The 5,000-nt window shown below is 49.3% G+C and overlaps 1 long non-coding RNA gene across 3 annotated transcripts in view; it reads left to right on the forward strand.

The window, feature by feature from the left end:
• The window catches only part of LOC147469153 (uncharacterized), a 339,895-nt gene that overhangs the window by 334,138 nt on the left and 757 nt on the right, over positions 1-5,000 (forward strand). The window lies entirely within an intron of this gene.

Raw genomic sequence — 5,000 nt, forward strand, 5'->3', positions numbered from 1 at the left:
AGAGGGAGAGAGGGAGAGAGGGAGAGAGGGAGAGAGGGAGAGAGGGAGAGAGGGAGAGAGGGAGAGAGGGAGAGACACAGAGACGCAGAGAGAGAGAGAGAGAGAGAGAGAGAGAGAGAGAGAGAGAGAGAGAGAGAGAGAGAGAGAGAGAGAGAGAGAGAGAGAGAGAGAGAGAAAGAGAGAGAGAGCGAGAGAGCAATCCCGACAGCGCGACCGACAGACGCGGAGGCACGGCGCGTGGCGAGACGACAAGCGCCATCTCAAGAAGAACCGATGCTGTAATAGTGTTGGGAAACATTGTTGTCAGGAGGAAACGACATCGGCGGTGGCGGACAGTTGCTGAAGAGTTTTCCACGCCTATTTCCCTCTCATTCTCTCTCTCTCTCTCTCTCTCTCGCTCTCTCTCTCTCTCGTTCCTCTGTCTGTCTGTCTCTCTCTCTGTCTCGCTCTCGCTTTGTCTGTCTGTCTCTCTCTCTCTCTTCTCTCTCTCTCTCTCTCTCTGTCTCTCTCACTCTCTCTTTCACTCTTTCTCCCTCTTCTCTCGGCTCCTGTCTCCCCTTTCTCTCCGTCTCCTTTCTTCTGTTCCCCCTTTCTCCTTTTCTTACCCGTCCTCCTCTTCCTCTCTTCACTTCCCCTCTCCCAGTAATCCCCTCTCTTCCCTCCTCCTTCTCCCAGCTATATCCCTCGCTCATTCTAATCCCCCTCCCCTTTTAATACCTCCCCAATGTACCCCTTCCTTCCCCTCTTTATACCTCCTCCACCTTCACCCCTCTTTATATTTCTCCTACCTACCCCCTTCTTTCCCTCTCTATACCTCTTCCTCTCCCACCCTTCCCCTCTTTATACTTCCCCCACCTCCTCGCTTCCCCTCTTTACACCTCCTCCTCTCCTACCCTTCCCCTCTTTATACTTCCCCCACCCCCACACCCCTCGCTTCCCCTCTTTACACCTCCCCTTCTCCCCCCACACCCCTCGCTTCCTCTCTCTACACCTCCTCCTCTCCCACCCTTCCCCTCTTTAACCCCCCCCCACCCCTTCGCTTCCCCTCTTTACACCTCCCCCCACTCCCTCCTTCCCTTCGAAGCTGGACATCGTGCTCGGACATGGACCAAAAAGCCTGTCATAAACGCACGTGACAGTCAAGACATCCTGTGGCCGACGGGAGATGAGGAAGGGACAAAGGGCCTCTTTCTCGGATGCTGTGCCTCTGCCTCTTCTTCCATCTTGTCCCCTCCCCCCCATACCCCCCCCCCCAAAAAAAAAAAAGAAGGAAGATGAAAAAAAAATATATAGAAATATTATATTATAGAGAAGGGAGTTCAGAAATATTGTTTTCTTGGGGGGTAGGGGGGTTGGGATGGGTGTGGGGAGGGGAGGGGAGGGGTGTGGAGGGAATGGGAGGAGGAGCTTTTTGGTTGTGGTGAAAGGAAGGAGGAAGAGAAGAAGGGAAGGAGGGAAGGAAGAAGGGAAGGAGGAAGATAAGAAGGGAAGGAGGGAGGGAGGAAGGGAAAGAGAGAGAAAGGGAGGGAAGGAGGGAAGGAGAAAGAAAAGGAGATAGAAAAGAAGGAAAGGAGAGAGGGCGAAAGGGAAGAAGGAAGAGAGGAAGGGAGGGAGGGAAGAGAAGACGAGAGAAAGGGAGGGAAGGAGAGAAAGAGGAAGGGGAGGAGGGAGGGAGGAAAGGAAGGAGAGAGAAAAGAAGGGAAGGAGGGAGGGAGGAAGAGAAAGAGAGAGAAAGGGAGGGAAAGAGGAGGGGGAGGAGGGAGGGAGGAAGGGAAGGAGAGAGAAAGGAAGGGAAGGAGAGAGAAAAGAAGGACAAGAGGGAGGGAGGAAGGGAAATATAGAGAAGGGAAGGGAAGGAGGGAGAAAGGAAGGGGAGGATGGAGTGAGAAAAGTATGGAAAGACAAAGGCGGTTAAGGGGGGAAGGAGTGAGAGAGGAGGTATAGGGTCAGTTAGGGAATGAAGAAGACAAGGGGAAGAGAAGAGGAAGACAAGAATAAAAGGAATGAAAAGAAGGCGATCCAAGGAAGGAGAAAATGAAATAAAGGGAAGTGAAAAATAAAAAAGCTCAGAAAAGTTGAACGAGAAGGAGGTCGCGGGGAAAGAAGAGAATGAGAGAAGGAAGGAGAGAGGGAAGAAAAGAAAGAGAGAGGGAAAGGGAGGACAGAGAGAGAGAGAGAGAGAGAGAGAGAGAGAGAGAGAGAGAGAGAGAGAGAGAGAGAGAGAAGGAAATGGAGGGGGAGGAAGAGAAAGAGAGAGAAAGAGGGGAGAGGGGAGAGGGAGGAAGAGAGAGAAAGAGAGAGAGAGAGAGAGAGAGAGAGAGAGAGAGAGAGAGAGAGAGAGAGAGAGAGAGAGAAGGAAATGGAGGGGGAGGAAGAGAAAGAGAGAGAGAGAGAGAGGGGGAGGGGGGGAGAGGGAGGAAGAGAGAAAGAGAGAGAGAGAGAGAGAGAGAGAGAGAGAGAGAGAGAGAGAGAGAGAGAGAGAGAGAGAGAGAGAGAGAGAGAGAGAGAGAGAGAGAAGGAAATGGAGGGGGAGGAAGAGAAAGAGAGAGAAAGAGGGGAGAGGGGAGAGGGAGGAAGAGAGAAAGAGAGAGAGAGAGAGAGAGAGAGAGAGAGAGAGAGAGAGAGAGAGAGAGAGAGAGAGAGAGAGAGAGAGAGAGAGAGAGAGAGAAGGAAATGGAGAGGGAGGAAGAGAAAGAGAGAGAGAGAGGGAGAGGGGAGAGGGAGAGAGAGAGAAAGAGAAGGAAAGAGAGAGAGAGAGAGAGAGAGAGAGAGAGAGAGAGAGAGAGAGAGAGAGAGAGAGAGAGAGAGAGAGAGAGAGAGAGAGAGAGAGAGAGAGAGAGACTGACAGACAGACAGACTGACAGCGACAGAGAGACAGAGAAACAGAGACACACACACAGAGAGAGAGAGAGAGAGAGAGAGAGAGAGAGAGAGAGAGAGAGAGAGAGAGAGAGAGAGAGAGAGAGAGAGAGAGAGAGAGAGAGAGAGAGAGAGAGAGAGAGACTGACAGACAGACACAAAGAGAAAGAGAGAGGGGAGCTCACAGACACAGACACACACACAGAGAGAGAGAGAGAGAGAGAGAGAGAGAGAGAGAGAGAGAGAGAGAGAGAGAGAGAATTTCTATTCCTCCATCCCTCGCTTTGGCCAAGTTACGAAAGGCAATTTGCAAAAAGCAAACAAAAAACAAGTGTAGAATATTAGATAAAAGGACACAAATAGAAAAATAAAAAAAGATAAACACGTATACATAAATAGAGAGAAAATAAGAAACGAAGGTTAAACAAGAGAGAAAATAGAAGAGGAAAAAGGGTAAAGACACGTGTAGCAGCAATATACAAACTGAGACATCATAACATGTGTCATATTCAAGGGACAAAAAAACACACTGGTTTTGATATACATATGACAGCTGGTTGTGTCTGTCTCACCCTCACCTTCAGCTAAGTCATCGCTACTATGCTTTTAAACTTGCTTCGAATTGCTAGACTAAGATGAATTAAAAGCAACGTGCATCTAAAAGCAAATCAGAAATGAAGGATGTTTGTAGTCGAACTAACGTCTTGTTTCTCTCTCTCTCTCTCTCTCTTCTTCCTTGCAGGTGGTGTCATTAGGAGAAGCGTATGCACCTACGAAGTCAAGTTCACCTACGCTACCTCAGGCACTTCTTTGCCCTCCCTCCCTCCCTCCCTCCCCCCACTGGAGCCCCTCTTGTCTCCTCGCCTCCTTATTAAATTACTTTATTGCGTCACAAAAAAAAAAAAAAAAAAAAAAAACAGTCACTTCTCGGTCTGCCTGTCACTACTGATTCACTCTAAACCCCCCCACCCTCCCTCCCTCCCTCTTCCCTCTTCCCTCTTCCTTCATCCTCTCTACCTACCCCTTACCTTCTACCCTCTATAACAGTCTCATCTCATCCTCCCCCCTCCCCCCCACCCCAACCACCCCCCTCCCCCCCGCCTCCCTAAACGGGCAACGCACCAGCACCGCTTTGCAACGTTTAAATAATAAAAAGGTAAAAAAAAAAAAAAAAAGGGGGGGGAGAAATCTTCAGCCGTTGCTATTCTTGTCTCTCTCTCTCTCTCCCGTGGCTCCTTTGGGTGCCTGTGAGCGACTCATTACTCCACGTGACACACTCGTCAAAAGTGCCAAGCTGCCGTGGAAATAGACAGGCTCACGTGTGCCATCGCGGTGCCACCTGCGCCACCTGCAGACGCGAGGGAGAGATAAAGCGAGAGAGGGATAGAGAGAGAGAGAGAGTGAGAGACAGAGTGAGAGTGAGAGAGAGAGAGAAAGAGGAGAGAAAAGAAGGGGACAAGAACCCGTGCCAACACTACAGGTGACGCATACTACTGTGTTGGGCCTTATCTCTTTCATCTCTATTATTATTAGCCGCACGCTCGCTAATGCTCTCTCATCCCCCCCTCCCCCCTCTCCTAACCGGGGCCCCCCTTCCCCCACTCCCCCGTCCCTCCCTCCGTATCCAAACTAAATCAGAATTCAGACGCTTAATGTTGCCATTTGACGTAGTCGGCGAGAACTAAGAATACAAGTGAGAGAGAAAGAGAGAGAGAGAGCGAGAGAGAGAGAGAGAGAAGGAGAAAGAAAGAGAAAGAGAGCGAGTGAGAAAGACAGACAGAGAGAGCAAGCATTCGACCAAGTGAAGTGAAAACGTTTGCTTGATAGTGGTATCGGTATATGTTCTGATCGCGTTCTTTCCACGTTTGCTTGATTGTGGAAACGTTAAAAAAAAAAAAAAACGTTTCTTCTCGTGAACTAGAGTGTCTGACTAACCAAATAAGCGAAGAAAAAAAAAACGTTTGCTTGATAGTGGTATATGTTCTGATCGCGTTCTTTCCACGTTTGCTTGATTGTGGAAACGTTTATAAAAAACGTTTCCTTTCGTGAACTTTAGTGTCTGACTGACCACATAAGCGAAGAAAAAAAAAAACGTTTGCTTGATAGTGGTATCGGTATATCGCGTTCTTTCCACGTTTGCT

Source organism: Penaeus japonicus, unplaced genomic scaffold (assembly GCF_977035675.1).
Source record: "Penaeus japonicus unplaced genomic scaffold, GWHDUDI00000001_assembly GWHDUDI00000023, whole genome shotgun sequence".
In the NCBI taxonomy this organism is placed as follows: domain Eukaryota; kingdom Metazoa; phylum Arthropoda; class Malacostraca; order Decapoda; family Penaeidae; genus Penaeus; species Penaeus japonicus.